General features: G+C 22.9%; 1 protein-coding gene across 3 annotated transcripts in view; it reads left to right on the top strand.

Moving 5' to 3' along the window:
* The first annotated feature begins 2,032 nt into the window (after nucleotides 1-2,032).
* sky (GTPase-activating protein skywalker) overlaps nucleotides 2,033-20,560 on the top strand; it is a 227,131-nt gene continuing 208,603 nt past the window's right edge. For all 3 annotated transcript variants that reach the window (XM_075297197.1, XM_075297193.1, XM_075297196.1), the window contains exons 1-2: nucleotides 2,033-2,132; nucleotides 2,252-2,890. The gene's annotated coding sequence lies outside the window, so the exon portion shown is untranslated. The remainder of the gene's footprint in view (nucleotides 2,133-2,251; nucleotides 2,891-20,560) is intronic.

The following is a 20,560-nucleotide window of genomic DNA, read 5'->3' on the forward strand; positions in this document are numbered from 1 at the left end:
CATTCATCAATATTTGGATATGCGGAAGCTCTGTCCAAAATGACTCGTAATACACCCCGAGTTTTTCCGTCGATATGTGACAATGGATGAAACATGGCTCCATCACTACACTCCTGAGTCCAATAGACAGTCGGCTGAGTGGACAGCGACCGGTGAACCGTCTCCGAAGCGTGGAAAGACTCAAAAGTCCTCTGGCAAAGTAAAGTTTTTTTTGGGATGCGCATGGAATAATTTTTATCGATTATCTTGAGAAGGGAAAAACCATCAACAGTGACTATTACATGGCGTTATTGGAGCGTTTGAAGGTCGAAATCGTGGCAAAACGGTCCCACATGAAGAAGAAAAAAGTGTTGTTCCACCAAGACAACGCACCGTGCCACAAGTCATTGAGAACGATGACAAAAATTCATGCATAGGGCTTCGAATTGCTTCCCCAACCACCGTATTCTCCAGATCTGGCCCCCAGCGACTTTTTCTTATTCTCAGACTTCTAAAGGATGCTCGCAGGGAAGAAATTTGGCTGCAATGAAGAGGTGATCAACGAAACTGAGGCAAAACCGAAGGAGTACTATCAAAATGGTATCAAAAATTGGAAGGTCGTTATAATCGTTGTATCGCTCCTGATGAATAATAAAAACGAATTTTGACAAAAAAATGTGTTTTTCTTTGTTAGACCGGGGACTTATCAGCCAACCGGATTTTGCATACTGTATATCAGACACTGCGTATACATGTTGCATTACCACATGAGGACAACATCCCTCTTATCAATGGTGTTCATACAAAACTGGGAATGTCCTTTGCTTGTAAGAATGACATGCCTACAATTTCACCACGGCAATTCCCTTTAAATCGGTATATATAGCATCAATCCACCATAATATTAGCCTACAGCTCGGCATCGAGGCCAAGTAGAGAAATGTACGTCAACACAGAGGTCTTGCGAGTGCCCATGGTGAAATCGTTCAAAGACGTTAACTTACAATAACCTGTTCCACAGTGTGGCACCGGGTATAAATATAACGCTTTAATCTGTTGCATTATATATCAGCCACCCTATAAAAAAAAATATAAATTATAACAATTATTATTATTTAGTGAAAATGGCAACCCTTTCTATGTTTACACTACCAAATTTTACAACTCTGTCACATACGCTTTTTTGACAGCCAGAGAGAGATACAGCCGGAGAGAGATTTCTATCATAGACAATAGATTCATATAGATGTCCCATGGGTGTCAAACTAAGTTTGACAGTTCCGAAGATTAAGAATAAACGAAGAAAATCAAGAGAATTGAGAGATTTTTGGTACTCTTTTTAACACAACAGGGTGTTCTGTAATAAAAAACTCCTCATAAAAAATTTATTGTGAATGGACAACGAATACAAAAGAATCTCTCTTAACGAAAAAAAACAAAACGAAATGTCAGAAAATTAATTTTTGGAACTGACACTTTGTTTTTGAAGAGAGGTGTGGGACATCTATATGAATCTATTGTCTATGATTTCTATTGTCTATGGGTTTCTCTTGCATTCATCTCTTATATCATAACAATGTACATTCTCTTGTTAGCCCCATTACAGCATTTACTCATAGACAATAGATTCATATAGATGTCCCACACCTCTCTTCAAAAACAAAGTGTCAGTTCCAAAAATTAATTTTCTGACATTTCGTTTTGTTTTTTTTCGTTAAGAGAGATTCTTTTGTATTCGTTGTCCATTCACAATAAATTTTTTATGAGGAGTTTTTTATTACAGAACACCCTGTTGTGTTAAAAAGAGTACCAAAAATCTCTCAATTCTCTTGATTTTCTTCGTTTATTCTTAATCTTCGGAACTGTCAAACTTAGTTTGACACCCATGGGACATCTATATGAATCTATTGTCTATGCATTTACTGTGTTGTGAGGTTTTTTGTGAGAGTTCTTTTACCATCAATAACGAGAACGAAGAATAATAGCCACAGCAAACACAACGCACATGCCCCATGCCCCACAACATAGCACACACACGTACGCTTGTTTACTTCCGAATTATATCCAAAGTGATACGGCCAAAAAAAAATGTTTAGTTCCCATCGTGATATTGAAGTAGATTGTTCGTTGGATCGCTTGTTTTGGATAAAAATGTGATAATCTGAAAATTAAAAAAAAATGCATAACCAAGAAAAAATCCTTTAAAAAATGCATGGAATTTTTTGATGGTCCATGTTATGATTATAATTATTCTATATTTTTATTCTTACAGGGGTTTTTCAGAAAATACCAGACCACAATAGTGTGTGTTTATCAAATGACATTGTGAAAAAAAATTTGCCAAAAAAAAAACAACAAAAAATGATTTATTGAAGAACCAACGAAAGTAGAGCTTGAAGCAAACAAAAAAAGATATAAAAACAAAAAATACTACCTACGAGAAGATACTTTGTACTCTGTTGTGAAATTCAATCTCCATAAACAAAAGGAAGAAATCAACAAGGATTCCTTTACTTGCACACAACTATAAAAACAAACACACACCCCTCCGAAAGAAATTACGTGAGCCAAACGTGAATCGCAAAAGAACAAACGTGAATTTTCGAAACGACAAACGCGAAAAAGAAGTTAACGACAAAACAAAAAGAAATAAACAACATAGAAGAAAAGTGAGACAAATTTGTTAAAGAATAGCAAAACGAAGTGAAGAACAAAACAAAGGCCATAAGAAAACATAAACAAAGCCTATACAACAATAACAAGAAAAAAAATCACAAGAAAAAAAATCATACACATCAGCCGACAACGACAACAGAGCATTGTCAACGCATAAGCCTCCCTCCAACACAGAAAAACTCGTCATTATTATCACATCACAAAACTTTTGCAAAATCAACAGAAAATATAAAAGGTAAGTAAATGATTCATTTTTTGGTCTACATATGTATGATACTCGCCCTCTTAAAATTTGCTATAAATCCATGGTTCTTCCCATGTGGTCCATGAACTAATTTCAGGACTAAATAACCGTTTGCTATTTTTGTTAAAATTTATATTATATTTGTTTTCCATATTTTCTATAAAATTATCGAAACCTTTGTCAAAATTTTGTTTCTATAGAAAATTTTTGCAAAATTTTATTTTCATAGAAAATTTTTGGCAAAATTTTATTTTTATAAATAATTTTTGGCAAAGTTTTATACCTATAGAAAATTTTCAGAAAATTTAATTTCTGTAGAAAATGTTCTTTCTATAGAAAATTTTGCCAAAATTGTATTCCTTTCGAAAATTTTGTCAATATTTTATTTCTATAGAAAATTTTGTAAACATTTTATTTCTATAGAAAATGTTGTCAAAACTTTATTTTATAGAAAATTTTGTCAATATTTTACTTCAATAAAAATTTTGTCAAAATTTTATTTCTATAGCAAATTTTGTCAAAATGTAATTTCTATAGAATATTTTATCAAAATTTTATGTCTATAGAAAATTTTGTCAAAATTTTATGTGTATAGAAAATTTGTCAAAATGTTATGTCTATAGAAAATTTTGGGGAAATTTTATTTTTATAGAAAATTTTTGGCAAAATTTTGTATCTATAGAAAATTTTCTAAAAATTTTATTTCTCTAGAAAATTTTCCGTAAATGTTACTTCTATAGAAAATTTTGCCGAAATTTTATTTCTATAGAAAATTTTGCCAAAATTTTATTTCTATATAGAAAATTTTGTCAAAATTTTAATTCTATAGAAAATTTTGTCAAAATTTTACTTCAATAAAAATTTTGTCAAAATTTTATTTCTATAGCAAATTTTGTCAAAATTTAATTTCTACAGAATATTTTATCAAAATTTTATGTCTATAGAAAATTTTGTCAAAATTTTATGTGTATAGAATATTTTGTCAAAATGTTATGTCTATAGAAAATTTTGGGGAAATTTTATTTTTATAGAAAATTTTTGGCAAAATTTTGTATCTATAGAAAATTTTCTAAAAATTTTATTTCTCTAGAAAATTTTCCGAAAATGTTACTTCTATAGAAAATTTTGCCGAAATTTTATTTATAGAAAATTTTGCCAAAATTTTATTTCTATAGAAAATTTTGTCAAAATTTTAATTCTATAGAAAATTTTGTCAACTTTTTATTTCTATAGAAAATTCTGTCAAAATTTTATTTCTATAGAAAATTTTGTCAAAATTTTATTTCTGTAGAAAATTTTATTAAAATTTTACTTCTATGGAAAATTTTGTCAAAATTTTAGTTCTATAGAAAATCTTGTCAAAATTGTATTTCTGTAGAAAATTTTATCAAAATTTTACTTCTATAGAAAATGTTATCAATATTTTATGTCCGTAGAAAATTTTATCAAAATTTTATTTCTATAGAAAAATTTGTCAAAATTTTATGTCTATAGAAATTTTATTTCTATAGAAAATTTTTTGCAAAATTTTGTATCTATAGAATATTTTCTGAAAATTTTATTTCTATAGAAAATTTTCTAAAAATTTTATTTCTCTACAAAATTTTCCGAAAATGTTACTTGTATAGAAAAACTGCCACAAATTTATTGCCATAGAAAATTTTGACAAAATTTTATTTCTATACAAAATTTTTGCAAAATTTTATTTCTATAGAAAATTTTGTCAAAAATTAAATTCTATAGAAAATTTTTGTCAAAATTGTATTTCTATAGAAAATTTTTGTAAAAATTTTATTTCTATAGAAAATTTTGTCCAATTTTGTTTGTAGAAAATGTTTACAAAATTTTATTTCTATGGAAAATTTTTGCAAAATTTTATTTCTATAGAAAATTTTGTCAAAATTTTATTTCTATAGAAATTTTTGTCAAAATTTTATTTCTATAGAAAATTTTGTCAAAATTTTATTTCTATAGAAAATTTTGTCCAATTTTTTTTGTAGAAAATGTTTACAAAATTTTATTTCTATGGAATATATTTGAAAACAATTTGTTTCTATAGAAAATTATTGCAAAATTTTATTTCTATAGAAAAATTTGTCCAAATTTTATTTCTATAGATAATTTTTGTCAAAATTTAATTTCAATAGAAAGTTTTTGTCAAAATTTAATTTCTATAGAAAAATTTCTCAAAAATTTAATTCTATAGAAAATTTTTGTTAAAATTTTATTTCTATAGAAAATTTTGTTGAAATTTTATTTCTATAGAAAATTTTTTCAAAATTGTATTTCTGTAGAAAATTTTGTCAAAATTTTATTTCTATAGAAAATTTTGTTAAAATTTTATTTCTGTAGAAAATTTTTTTTCGGGAGGTTCAAAATTTATCAAAATTTTTTTCGGGAGGTTCAAGTGTAGTTCACTTTGGGTTGAGTGAATTACCCGAATTTATTCTGATAATTGGTTGATAGTTTTGCTGCAAGTAGAGGATGCTGATGAGGAATGTGGTAATTCCGAAACAGCTGTACATCCAACCATCTTGCAGTCTATAGGGCTTTGCCCAAATAAATTTGACAAGCATACTTTTCCTCCGTTGGTTAAGCTACACTTGTAGTTTAGTCAATGCATGGCTTTAAGCTGAGATCAAAAACAACAATAACGATTGAAGAGAAGCCGACAATAACAAACAAAAAAAATTTTATTTCTATAGAAAATTTTGTCAAAATTTTATTTCTATAGAAAATTTTGTTAAAATTTTATTTCTATAGAAAGGTTTGTCAAAATTTTATTTCTGTTGAAAATGTTATCACAATTTTACTTCTTTAGAAAATTTTGTCAAAATTGTATTTCTATAGAAAATTTTGTCAAAATTGTATTTCTATAGAATATGTTGTCAAAATTTTATTTCTATAGAAAAATTTGTCAAAATGTTATGCCTATAGAAATTTTTTGCGAAATTTTATTTCTATAGCAATTTTTTTTTGCAAAATTTTGCATCTACAGAATATTTTCTGAAAATTTTATTTCTATAGAACATTTTCTAAAAATTTTATTTCTCTAGAAAATTTTCCGAAAATGTTACTTCTATAGAAAATTTATTTCTATAGAAAATTTTTTCAAAATTTATTTTCTGTAGAAAATTTTGGTAAAATTTTATTTCTGTAGAAAATTTTTCCAAAATTTTATTTCTATGGAAAATTTTTCCACAATTTTATTTCTATAGAAAATTTTGACAAAATTTTATTTCTATTCTGATTATTAATTTTGTTCGGCTTGAGTTCATAGAAACAATCGATTATTGATTTGTTTCTATAGAAAATTTTGACAAAATTTTATTTCTATAGAAAACTTTCAAAAATTTTATTTCTCTAGAAAATTTTTCGAAAATGTTACTTCTATAGAAAATTTTGCCAAAAATGTATTTCTGTAGAAAATTTGTCAATATTTTATTTCTATACAAAATTTTTGCAAAATGTTATTTCAATACAAAATTTTTCCAAAATTTTAAATCTTTAGAAAATTTTTGTCACAATTTTATTTCTATAGAAAACTTTTGTCAAAATTTTGTTTCTATAGAAAATTTTGTCCAATTTTTTTTTATAGAAAATATTTAGGAAATTTTGTCAAAATTAGATATATATTACAAATTTTGTCAAAATTTCATTTTTATAGGAAATTTTGCCAAAATTTCATTTTTTATAAATGTTATTACTATAGAAGTTTTTTTTGTGTCAAAAGTTTATTGCTATAGGAAATTTTGTCAAAATTTTTTAACTATAGGAAATTTTGTAAAAATTTAATTTCTATAGGAAATTTTGTAAAAATTTTATTACTATAAACATTTTTTGTCAAAATTGTATTACTATAGGAAATTTTCTCAAAACTTCATTTCTATTGTAAATTTTGTCAAAATGTCATTTCTATTGGAATTTTATTTCATTGGGAAAATTTCTAAAAATTTCATTTCTATAGAAAATTTTTGCAAAATTTTATTTGTATAGGATTTGTTTTCAAAATTTAATTTCTAAAAAAAAATTCCAAATTTTGTTTTTATAGGATATTTTCTCAACATATCTAAAATTTCATTTCTATAGGAAATTCTTGTTTTTTTTTTAGTGTAATTGTCATAATAACATTCTTATCATCAAATTGACAGATTTAAATAATAAAATCATACGCTTCATTAATAACAGATGCATCCACATAAAAAAAAAAAAAAAACGTTACACAATTTTTTTATAAGAATTGCTAATCTTTTATTTTTGCGATGTGAAACTACAGCTTGTAAATGCTTTACTGCAGATAATGACGGTAATTAAAAACTAAAAAAAATGGCATGCAGAAAACAATCTGTTTTTTTTTTCCAATTTTTTGTATTTTTCTTTTTGAACTACAAAAAAAAAATATCTTTCTAAAACTAAAATTTAATAAATACAGTGATTGTGATATGGGTGTTAGCAACGCAAGCACTTCCCGTTAATTCTTATCACAGAGGAAAAGAGAACGACACGCCAGAAAAAAACCGATAAGATAAGAAACAAAATTAGTTTAAGGGAGGAGTGAGAATAATATCTGATTGTTTCAAAAGACTTTACTCTTTAGTCCAAAATTGAGAAAGTACAACTTTATAACATTTTTTTTTAATTCAATAAACTATTCTACAAGTAGACGCAATTTGCTATAGAAATAAAAAATTTCCAAATAGAAATGAAAATTTGCTTTACAAATAAACACTCGAAAGAATTTTTCTATTAAAAAGTGTGTGGTTTCGTATTACACGGTAAAGGTGGGTATTAAGTTCGAGTTTAGCCGCTAAAATCGTCGTTTTTCACTAAAGTGAAAACTAAATCAGTAAAAAAAGGCATAAAATTATACATATTTGTTGCAGATTTCATTATAACTTGATGGGGAAGAATAGCCCAAAGCAAATTTTCACAAAGTTTGTATTCCATAAAATGGATTATTAAAGAAAAGTAATCGTGAAAAAATGACGATTTTAGCGGCTAAACTCGAACTTAATACTCACCTTAAACTTTACAAATTTCCTTGGTAGCTTAAGTGACATTTTTCCCCTTATTAAATCAAAAATTTGGGAAACTTCTTTTTAAATCAAAAATATGTACTTCTCCGTATTTAATTATTTTGTTAGAATGCAGCTTAAAATACCGCCGGCACGAAATGAGTCCCCATCAGATAAATACCAAAAATCAGAAATGAATAACGTTCCCCGCATTGGGGACATATTTAACTATGGTATAAATCCTCAATGTCGCTTAGGATATGAAATAAAACCTCGCAAACGTAAATGAAAAATGTACACAATTTTTTTGGGGGATCAATTTCACAATGTAAAAGCTTACAAAATGAAAAATGGAGTATATCCCCAAAATTTGAAATAACATCATAAAAATCTTTATTATTTGTCTATGTATACAAAATTGTAGACATATTTCATTGTTATTTTATTTATTTTATTTTTTCATAGATATTCAAATTTTGCTATAGAAATAAAACTTTGACAAATTTTGCTATAGAAATAAAGTTTTTCAAAAATTTTCCATAGAAATAAAATTTTTACAAAATTTTCTATAGGAATAAAATTTGTACAAAATTTTCTATAGGAATAAAATTTGTACAAAATTTTCTATAGAAATAAAATTTTGACAAAATTTTCTATAGAAATAAAGTTTTGACAAAATTTTCTATAGAAATAAAATTTTGACAAAACTTTCTATAGAAATAAAATTTTGACAAAATTTTCTATAGAAATAAAATTTTGACAAAATTTTCTATAGAAATAAAATTTTGACAAAATTTTCTATAGAAATAAAATTTTGACAAAATTTTCTATAGAAATTACATTTTGACAAAATTTTCTATAGAAATTACATTTTGACAAAATTTTCTATAGAAATTACATTTTTACAAAATTTTCTATAGAAATAAAATTTTGACAAAATTTTCTATAGAAATTACATTTTGACAAAATTTTCTATAGAAATAAAATTTTGACAAAATTTTCTATAGAAATAAAATTTTGTAAATAAATAGAAATGAAATTTTGGCAAAATTTGCTAAAGAAATTAAATTTTGACAAATTTCCTATAGAAATGAAATTTCGACAAAATTTCCTAAAAAAATTAAATCTTGACAAAATTTCCTATAAAATTAAATTTTGACAAAATTTCCTATGAATGAAATTTTGACAAAATTTCCAAAAGAAATTATATTTTGACTAATTTTCCTATAGAAATGAAATTTCGACAAAATTTCATTAAGAAATTAAATTTTGACAAAATTTTCTATAGAAATAAAATTTTGACAAAATTTTCTATAGAAATGAAGTTTCGACAAAATTTCCTAAACAAATTAAATCTTGACAAAATTTCCTATAAAACTAAATTTTGACAAAATTTCCTATGAATGAAATTTTGACAAAATTTCCAAAAGAAATTATATTTTGACTAAATTTCCTATAGAAATGAAATTTCGACAAAATTTCATTAAGAAATTAAATTTTGACAAAATTACCTATAGAAATGAAATTTTGACAAAATTTACTATAGAAATGGAATTTTGACAAAATTTCCTATGAATGAAATTTTGACAAAAATTTGTTATAGATATGGAATTTTGACAAAATTTGTTATATAAACGCTTACAAAATGAAAAATGGTATATATCCCCAAAATTTGAAATAACATCATAAAAATCTTTATTATTTGTCTATGTATACAAAATTGTAGACATATTTCATTGTTATTTTATTTATTTTATTTTTTCATAGATATTCAAAATTTTCTATAGAAATAAAATTTTGACAAAATTTTCTATAGAAATAAAATTTTGACAAATTTTGCTATAGAAATAAAGTTTTGCAAAAATTTTCCATAGAAATAAAATTTTTACAAAATTTTCTATAGGAATAAAATTTTGACAAAATTTTCTATAGAAATAAAATTTTGACAAAATTTCCAAAAGAAATTATATTTTGACTAAATTTCCTATAGAAATGAAATTTCGACAAAATTTCATTAAGAAATTAAATTTTGACAAAATTTTCTATAGAAATAAAATTTTGACAAAATTTTCTATAGAAATAAAATTTTGACAAAATTTTCTATAGAAATAAAATTTTTGCAAAAATTTTCTATAGAAATAAAATTTTGTAAATAAATAGAAATGAAATTTTGGCAAATTTGCTAAAAAAATTAAATTTTGACAAAATTTCCTATAGAAATGAAATTTCGACAAAATTTCCTAAAAAAATTAAATCTTGACAAAATTTCCTATAAAATTAAATTTTGACAAAATTTCTTATGAATGAAATTTTGACAAAATTTCCAAAAGAAGTTATATTTTGACTAAATTTTCTATAGAAATGAAATTTCGACAAAATTTCATTAAGAAATTAAATTTAGACAAAATTACCTATAGAAATGAAATTTTGACAAAATTTACTATAGAAATGGAATTTTGACAAAATTTACTATAGAAAAGGAATTTTGACAAAATTTCCTATGAATGAAATTTTGACAAAATATTCTACGAAATTAAATGTTGATGAAACTTCCTATTAAGTGAAAGATTGATAAAATTTCCTATAGAAATTAAATTTTGACAAAATTTGTTATAGATATGGAATTTTGACAAAATTTTTTATATATATGGAATTTTGACACTATTTCCTATAAAAATTAAATTTTGAAAAAATAAAAAAATCTATAGTAAAAAAATTTTGACTCAAAAATTTCTATAGTAATAAAATTTTGACTAAATTTCCATAAAAATGAAATATTGACAAAATTTTGCAAAAAAAATTATAGAAATAAAATTTTGAAGAAATGTCCTATAGGGAATAACATTTTGCAAAAATTTTCTAAAGAAATACAATTTTATAAAAATTTTCTATAGACATAAAATCATGGTATAATTTTCTACTATATATTTTTACAACATTTTCTATACAATTTAAAAGCATTACTAAAACCTTTTCCGCTCCAATTCCTATTGAGCTCTTATCAAAAGTTTTCTATAAAACACCTTTTATTACAGGATGTTGCTTTCTTTTCTTTTGCAATGACCTAATTGTTTTCATTTTCATTTCTCTTAAAATATGCAATTCGTTCGTTACGTTTACAAACAAAATGTCATCTAGAAACTTTGTGGTTAGCAACTTTTGTTTGAATTGACTGAAACTATGTCGTCACTATGGAAATTTCAAAGACTCCCGCAAATAGAATTTGAAATTCCTTACGCATGTTTGTTATGAAAAACAACCACGTTCGTGACATATTTTCCTTCGCTGCATTGGTTTGCAAGTTTGCGAAGCAATTTCAAAAACTTTTCCAAATATCCCTTCAAGCCCTTGGTAAATGAGAGAGAGAGAATGAATGACAGAGCAAAAGGGGAGGATTCTTTATACTCTCTCTCTATAGTGTTTGATGGTTTTGCTGGCTCTACTTTCCAAATGAGATTTATTGATTTTATTTGGGCGTGAGGGAGGGAGCTATGGGTTGATGGTCGTGAAAGAATAAGTTTGTAATGTAGGCCAAAAATTATTACCAAAATATTGAAAAACCATAACCGAAGACCACTCGGCGTCTATTACTGGTGGCAACATTCTCAACCTATTAACCGAATTTGTAAATACGAAAAAAATGACTTTATTTGCTTGATATATTGCCAACATTTGAGTGGAATAAAACAAAATAAAATTTATCAAATTATATGAAAATCTAAAAATGATAGAGAAGAGTATGAAAAAATATTCTATTCTTACAAATGGGTCACCACCACATCGCGATAAAGATTTATGATGCAGCCATTATGGCGTTACATGATGCGATAATATTATAGATGAAAGCTTGCATTTTTTGAGTTGTTGCAAAAAATAATTTAAGACGTAATATTTATGGAGTATTAATACTACAGATGGAAGTACATTTACCAAATAATTGATTTTATTCGAATTAAAAAAAAATTAATTAAAAAATGCGAAATTTAACTGTTTTTTTTTTGTGTTAATTTCCTTAGGTAAGGCTAGGTACATTTAAAAAATATTTATAATATTTATATATTATGCAACCTAAATTTTAGGACACAATTTAAGGATAGATTCCTTTAAAAACATTATTTTGAATTTTTTCATTAAAATTGGGACACGATTTTTTTAATTTTGCGTCACTCCGTTAAAGTCACGTGTCTTTGAAGTAAGGATACTATTCCTTAATTTGAAGAAAAAAATTTTTGACTTAGAGAAATATAGAGAATATAGAGACAAAATGTAAATTAAATTATTTTTTAGAATTTTGCATTTTTAGTTTAAAGATTTTTAAAATTATAATTTGTATTATTATTTTTTTTTTTTTTGAAAAATTTATTATGACCGATTTGTTCCGGGAAAGAAAAATTTTGTGGTATTTATTTAAATTTTTGATATTTGTGCCCATCGAATAACTTTTTTAGAAACCAAAAATGTCTCATGGGTCAAAATTCATTGAATACACTGGATGACTCAGCAGCTCAAATGGACCAATTTGATCATATCGATCTCACCGGTGAGCTAGTTCGCCGAACGCATTTCAGTGTTCTTGGGCTTCGGTGTATAAGTGGGTTTACGTTGCGTCGACACAGAAACTTTATAGGATTTCGCTTGAGCCGCTTCAAACTCTGTTTTGGAATGATCTGAATGAATTGTCCTCTTGAAGAGTGTGGAACTGTGGTTCCCACCGAGCCAACTTCGACCATAGGCGTTTACGACCATCTTCACCATATTAAATTACATCAATCCGTGAGGGTACTTACTGGGTCACCCTCGTATCTCAATTTAATTTTTACGAAATTTTCTTTCCATAGAAAATTTTGCCAAAATTTTATTTCTATAGAAAATTTTATTAACATTTTATTTCTATAGAAAATTTTATTAAAATTTTATTTCTATAGAAAATTTTGTCAAAATTTTATTTCTATAGAAAATTTTGTCAACATTTTATTTTTATGGCAAATTTTGTCAAAATTTTTGTTCTATAGAAAATGTTGTCAAAATTTTATTTCTGTAGAAAAGTTGTCAAAATTTTATTTCTGTAGAAAAGTTGACATTTTATTTCTATAGACAATTTTGTCAAAAATTTTATTTCCATAGAAATGTTGTGAAAATTTTATTTCTATAGAAAATTTTGTCAAAAATTTTATTTCTATAGAAAATTTTGTCAAAAATTTTATTTCTATAGAAAATTTTGTCAAAATTTTGTAAAAATTTTATTTCTTTAGAAAATGTTGTCAAAATTTTATTTCTATAGAAAATTTTGTCAAAATTTTTTCCTCTATAGCAAATTTCGTCAAAATTTTATTTCTATAGAAAATTTTGTCAACATTTTATTTTTATAGCAAATTTTGTCAAAATTTTTGTTCTATAGAAAATGTTGTCAAAATTTTATTTCTATAGAAAAGTTGTCAAAATTTTATTTCTGTAGAAAAGTTGTCAAAATTTTATTTCTATAGAAAATTTTGTCAAAATTTTTTCCTCTATAGCAAATTTCGTCAAAATTTTATTTCTATAGTAAATTTTGTCAAAATTTTATTTCTATAGAAAAGTTGTCAACATTTTATTTCTATAGACAATTTTGTCAAAAATTTTATTTCCATAGAAATGTTGTGAAAATTTTATTTCTATAGAAAATTTTGTCAAAAATTTTATTTCTATAGAAAATTTTGTCAAAAATTTTATTTCTATAGAAAATCTTGTAAAAATTTTATTTCTTTAGAAAATGTTGTCAAAATTTTATTTCTATAGAAAATGTTGTCAAAATTTTATTTCTGTAGAAAAGTTGTCAAAATTTTATTTCTGTAGAAAAGTTGTCAAAATTTTTTCCTCTATAGCAAATTTCGTCAAAATTTTATTTCTATAGCAAATTTTGTCAAAATTTTATTTCTATAGAAAAGTTGTCAAAATTTTATTTCTATACACAATTTTGTCAAAAATTTTATTTCCATAGAAATGTTGTGAAAATTTTATTTCTATAGAAAATTTTGTCAAAAATTTTATTTCTATAGAAAATTTTGTCAAAATTTTGTAAAAATTTTATTTCTATAGAAAATGTTGTCAAAATTTTATTTCTATAGAAAATTTTGTCAAAATTTTATTTCTATAGAAAATTTTGTCAAAATTTTATTTCTATAGAAAATTTTGTCAAAAATTTATTTCTATAGAAAATTTTGTCAAAATTTTATTTCTATAGAAAATGTTGTCAAAATTTTATTTCTATAGAAAATTTTGTCAAAATTTTATTTCTATAGAAAATTTTGTCAAAATTTTATTTCTATAGAAAAGTTTGTCAAAATTTTATTTCTATAGAAAATTTTGTCAAAAGTTTATTTCTGGAAAATTTTGTCAAAATTCTATAGAAAATTTTGTCAAAATTTTATTTCTATAGCAAATTTTGTCAAAATTTTATTTCTATAGAAAATTTTGTCAAAATTTTATTTCTATAGAAAATTTTGTCAAAATTTTATTTCTATAGAAAAGTTGTCAAAAAATGTAATTCTATAGAAAATTTTGTCAAAATTTTATTTCTATAGAAAATTTTGTTAAAAATTGTATTTCTATAGAAAATTTTGTCAAAATTTTATATCTATTGAAAATTTTGTCAAAACTTTATTTCTATAGAAAATTTTGTCAAGATTTTATTTCTATAGAAAATTTTGTCAAAATTTTAGTTCTATAGAAAGTTTTATTAAAATTTTATTTCTATAGAATTTTTTTTTAAATTTTGTCATCATTTTATTTCTATAGAAAAGTTTGTCAAAATTTTATTTCTATTGAAAATTTTGTCAAAAGTTTATTTCTGGAAAATTTTGTCAAAATTCTATAGAAATTTTTGTCAAAATTTTATTTCTATAGCAAATTTTGTCAAAATTTTATTTCTATAGAAAATTTTGTCAAAATTTTATTTCTATAGAAAATTTTGTCAAAATTTTATTTCTATAGAAAATTTTGTTAAAAATTGTATTTCTATAGAAAATTTTGTCAAAATTTTATATCTATTGAAAATTTTGTCAAAACTTTATTTCTATAGAAAATTTAGTCAAGATTTTATTTCTATAGAAAATTTTGTCAAAATTTTATTTCTATAGAAAGTTTTATTAAAATTTTATTTCTATAGATTTTTTTTTTAAATTTTGTCATCATTTTATTTCTATAGAAAAGTTTGTCAAAATTTTATTTCTATAGAAAATTTTGTAAAAACTTTACTTCTATATAAGATTTCTACGAAATTTGATCAAAATTTTATTTAAATAGGAAATTTGGTAAAAATTTTATTTAAATCAAAAATTGAAGAACCTGTTAGTGGAATATTTAGCAAAATCTACCAAAACATCATTTAAATAAAAATTAAATTTATGAAATAATTTTACCCTAAAAAATAAGCAACCAAATAGCAGTACTTAGAATTACTAATATTAATCAGAATATAGTTGCTATGTAAAGAGAACACTGAAGAGTTTTCTTTTTTGCGTACAACATCAGAGATCTTTTTTAACATAGTTTTTATTGTAAACCATTTTGTTCTCTCTATTTACATTCAAGATTTGGTGGGTGTTAACTTCACTTTCAAACAGACTGGCTTCACTAACACTTCTACAAAATCAATTCTCCATAACATCATAACTTATTTGCTCTTAAAGAAAACATTTTATAGGAAAGTAGAATTTCGATTTTCTAAAATTTCGTTCCATAGGAAAGTAGTTTATCGGAGAGTGCATTGAGGAGATATGTTATGAAAAATCCTCTTTTCATATCTCTCTCTCTCTCTCTCTCTCTCTCTTCGAATGTCATTACCACAGTCTTGTATATTTTCTACGGGTATAAATAATGCATATTTATAGAAAATATTATTGGTTAATATTTCTTCTATAGATAAAGTTGTCGAAATTTTATCTTTATATAAATATACCAAATGTATATTTTTCGTATATTTAATTTGTCAAGACCAATTCTAAATCATTTCACAATCCAGAGATAAGGTATTTCGTTATTTGGTCAAGTATTATATCACTCTCTTCGATATTGTCTTAGGATCTTGTCGTGAACATTTGATGTCATTTTCCCCACAATGGCATTGCAAAGTGATGATAGTTGGTAGTGAGTTTGTTGCTATGGTTTAGTTTTTTTGTATTTTTTTCTGTTCAATTCACAATTTCTCATCGATAATAGATCGAGTCTGGAGAATTGTGAATCATCGCCGGACATTAGCAATAGAGTGATTGACATCAAAGAATTTCACAAAAACCTAAACTACCACAAACAACATGCATTCGAAATAAACCGACATGGAATGATGTGGGTTTTTATACTGTTATGCTGGAGTCGATGAGATGTCGGCAAAGTGTTTAAGAGCTAAAAATATTTTAAACTTAAACAAAAACAGAGACGTAGTTTACTAATCTTTTAGTGAATTGAGGAGGTGTTTCAATAAAAATGATGAAATAAACCTAGATTTGAAGAAGTGTGCCTACATATGTTAATTAAAAACAAAGCCTAACTCTTTACCCCTATAAACCTCCACGTCCATTTACTATGTTGTTTATGTCAAATGTCTTAAGTTGATTTCTTTAGATCTCGATAAAAGTGTGAGAATACAATTCCATTGCAAATTATTGTAGATTTGTTTTTTTTTTAGTTTCCTTTCACAGAACTTTTATGGTGTAATACTATTGCAATTTTATTAGAAAAAATCTGAATCATTGAGTCATTCTGAAAAAAAGTAAAGAAGAGAACGGCACCGATTATATGATACCTTAAATGAAGCCTATTCAATTATCAATTTATTATACAATCCTGTAATAATAAATTCGAAATACAAATATAAAAGTATCATAACGAAAATATTGAAAGTTTGTTCCAGAAAAATTTCTGGGAACTATATCTAAATTTGAACCGATTTCTTTCAAAATCAATACGTTTCTATTCTGACCACGGTTGCTCTAATTGGTAGAATTCTACCATAAATGGTAGATTTTTTACTATTTCGTAGATTGGTATAATTCTTGATGTTTTAGTAGATTTTACAAAATATTCCTCTTCAACTAATGTACTTTACACATTTTCTATAGAAATTACATTTTGACAAAATTTTCTATAGAAATAAAATTTTGACAAAGTTTTCTATAGCAAAAAAAAATTGACAAAATTTTTTTATAGAAATAAAATTTTGACAAATTTTTTTATAGAAATAAAATTTTGACAAAATTTTCTATAGAAATACAATTTTGACAAAATTTTCTATAGCACCAAAATTTAACAAATTTTTTTTATAGAAATAAAATTTTGACAAATTTTTTATAGAAATAAAATTTTGAAAAAAAATTTTTATAGAAATAAAATTTTAACAAAATTTTCTATAGAAATAAAATTTTGACAAAATTTTCCATAGAAATAAAATTTTAACAAAATTTTCTATAGCAAAAAATTTGACACATTTTTTAATAGAAATAAAATGTTGACAAAATTTTAGAAATAAAGTTTTCTATAGAAATAAAATTTTCGATAGAAATAAAATTTTCGATAGAAATATAATTTTGACAAAAAACTTTATAGAAATAAAATTTTAACAAAATTTTCTATAGTAATAAAATTTTGACAAAATTTGCTATAGAATAAAATTTTGACAACATTTTCTATAGAAATATAATTTTGACAAAAATTTTTATAGAAATAAAATTTTGACAAAATTTTCTATAGAAATAAAATTTTGACAAAATTTGCTATAGAATTACAATTTTGACAAAATTTTCTATAGAAATAAAATTTTGACAACATTTTCTATAGAAATACAATTTTGACATTTTCTATAGAAATAAATTTTGACATTTTGTGTAGAAATAAAATTTTAACAAAATTTTCTATAGAAATAAAATTTTGACAAAATTTTCTATAGAAATAAAATTTTGACAACATTTTCTATAGAAATATAATTTTGACAAAAATTTTTATAGAAATAAAATTTTGACAAAATTTTCTATAGAAATAAAATTTTGACAAAATTTGCTATAGAATTACAATTTTGACAAAATTTTCTATAGAAATAAAATTTTGACAACATTTTCTATAGAAATACAATTTTGACATTTTCTATAGAAATAAATTTTGACATTTTGTGTAGAAATAAAATTTTAACAAAATTTTCTATAGAAATAAAATTTTGACAAAATTTTCTATAGAAATAAAATTTTGACAACATTTTCTATAGAAATATAATTTTGACAAAAATTTTTATAGAAATAAAATTTTGACAAAATTTTCTATAGAAATAAAATTTTGACAAAATTTGCTATAGAATTACAATTTTGACAAAATTTTCTATAGAAATAAAATTTTGACAACATTTTCTATAGAAATACAATTTTGACATTTTCTATAGAAATAAATTTTGACATTTTGTGTAGAAATAAAATTTTAACAAAATTTTCTATAGAAATAAAATTTTGACAAAATTTTCTATAGAAATAAAATTTTGACAAAATTTTCTACAGAAATACAATTTTGACAAAATTTTCTATAGAAATAAAATTTTGACAAAATTTTCTATAGAACTAAAATTTTGAAGAAAATTTTCTATAGAAATAAAATTTTGACAACATTTTGTATAGAAATCAAATTTTAACAAAATTTTTATAGAAATAAAATTTTGACAAAATTTTCTATAGAAATCAAATTTTGACAAAATTTTCTATAGAAATAAAATTTTGACAAAATTTTCTATAGAACTAAAATTTTGAAGAAAATTTTCTATAGAAATAAAATTTTGACAAAATTTTGTATAGAAATCAAATTTTAACAAAATTTTTATAGAAATAAAATTTTGACAAAATTTTCTATAGAAATAAAATTTTGACAAAATTTGCTATAGAATTAAAATTTTGACAAAATTTTCTATAGAAATAAAATTTTGACAACATTTTCTATAGAAATACAATTTTGACATTTTCTATAGAAATAAATTTTGACATTTTGTGTAGAAATAAAATTTTAACAAAATTTTCTATAGAAATAAAATTTTGACAAAATTTTCTATAGAAATAAAATTTTGACAAAATTTTCTACAGAAATAAAATTTTGACAAAATTTTCTATATAAATAAAATTTTGACAAAATTTTCTATAGAAGTAAAATTTTGAAGAAAATTTTCTATAGAAATAAAATTTTGACAAAATTTTCTATAGAACTAAAATTTTGACAAAACTTTCTATTGAAAGAAAATTTTTACAAAAATTTCTATAGAAGTAAAATTTTGAAGAAAATTTTCAATAGAAATAAAATTTTGACAATTTTCTATAGAAATAAAATTTTGACAACATTTTCTATAGGAATAAAATTTTGGAAAAAATTTTCTATAGAAATAAAATTTTGACAAAATTTTTTATAGAAGTAAAATTTTGACAAAATTTTCTTTAGGAATAAAATTTTGGAAAAAATTTTCTATAGAAATAAAAGTTTGACAAAATTTTCTATAGAAGTAAAATTTTGAAGAAAATTTTGACAAAATTTTCTATAGAAGTAAAATTTTGAAGAAAATTTTCTATAGAAATAAAATTTTGACAACATTTTCTATAGCAATAAAATGTTTGACAAAATTTTCTATAAAAATAAAATTTTGACAAAATTTTCTACAGAAATGAAATTTTGACAAAATTTTCTATAGAAATAAAATTTTGACAAAATTTTCTATAGAAATAAAATTTTGACAAAATTTTCTATAGCAATAAAATGTTTGACAAAATTTTCTATAGAAATAAAATTTTGACAAAATTTTCTATAGAAATAAAATTTTGACAAAATTTTCTTAGAAAAAAAATTTTGACAAAATTTTCTATATAAATACAATTTTGACAAAATTTTCTATAGAAATAAAATTTTGAGAAAATTTTTTTTAGAAATAAAATTTTGACAAAATTTTCTATAGAAATAAAATTTTGACATTTTCTAAAGAAATAAATTTTTACATTTTCTGTAGAAATAAAATTTTGACAAAATTAGAAATAAAATTTTGACAAAACTTTCTTCAGAAGTAAAGCTTTGACAAAACTTTCTTCAGAAATAAAATTTTGATAAAAATTTCTTTAAAAATAAAATTTTGACAAAATTTTCTATAGAAATAAAATTTTGACAAAATATTCTATAGAAATAAAATTTTGACAAAATATTCTATAGAAATAAAACTTTAACAAAATTTTCTATAGCAAAAAAAAAAAAATTGACAAAATATTTTTATAGAAATAAAATGTTGACAAAATAAATATGATTTTTTATTTCTTTAAAAAATAATTCAAAGAATTAAGTTCTTAACATAATTTGAAATTCCATATAAACGTTAATTAAAAATTACAAAATCTGTTATTACAAAATCATTTTAGTAAAAAAAAAAATATTTTAAAAATATTTCAATTAATTAAATTCTTACTAATTTATTATTTTATCTATGTTATTTATTTCGGTGTATAACTCACATATTACAACATGGATAACTCACATTTAAAAACTAATTTGGATAATCTCATAAATTGTCAAGATATTAACACTCCAATTAATCGATGTCTTGTTAAACAACTCGTAGAGTTATTGTTTTCAATCATTCAATCGATATTTGGCCATTTCAGCAGCCAGC

Source organism: Haematobia irritans, chromosome 2 (assembly GCF_050003625.1).
Source record: "Haematobia irritans isolate KBUSLIRL chromosome 2, ASM5000362v1, whole genome shotgun sequence".
NCBI lineage: Eukaryota > Metazoa > Arthropoda > Insecta > Diptera > Muscidae > Haematobia > Haematobia irritans.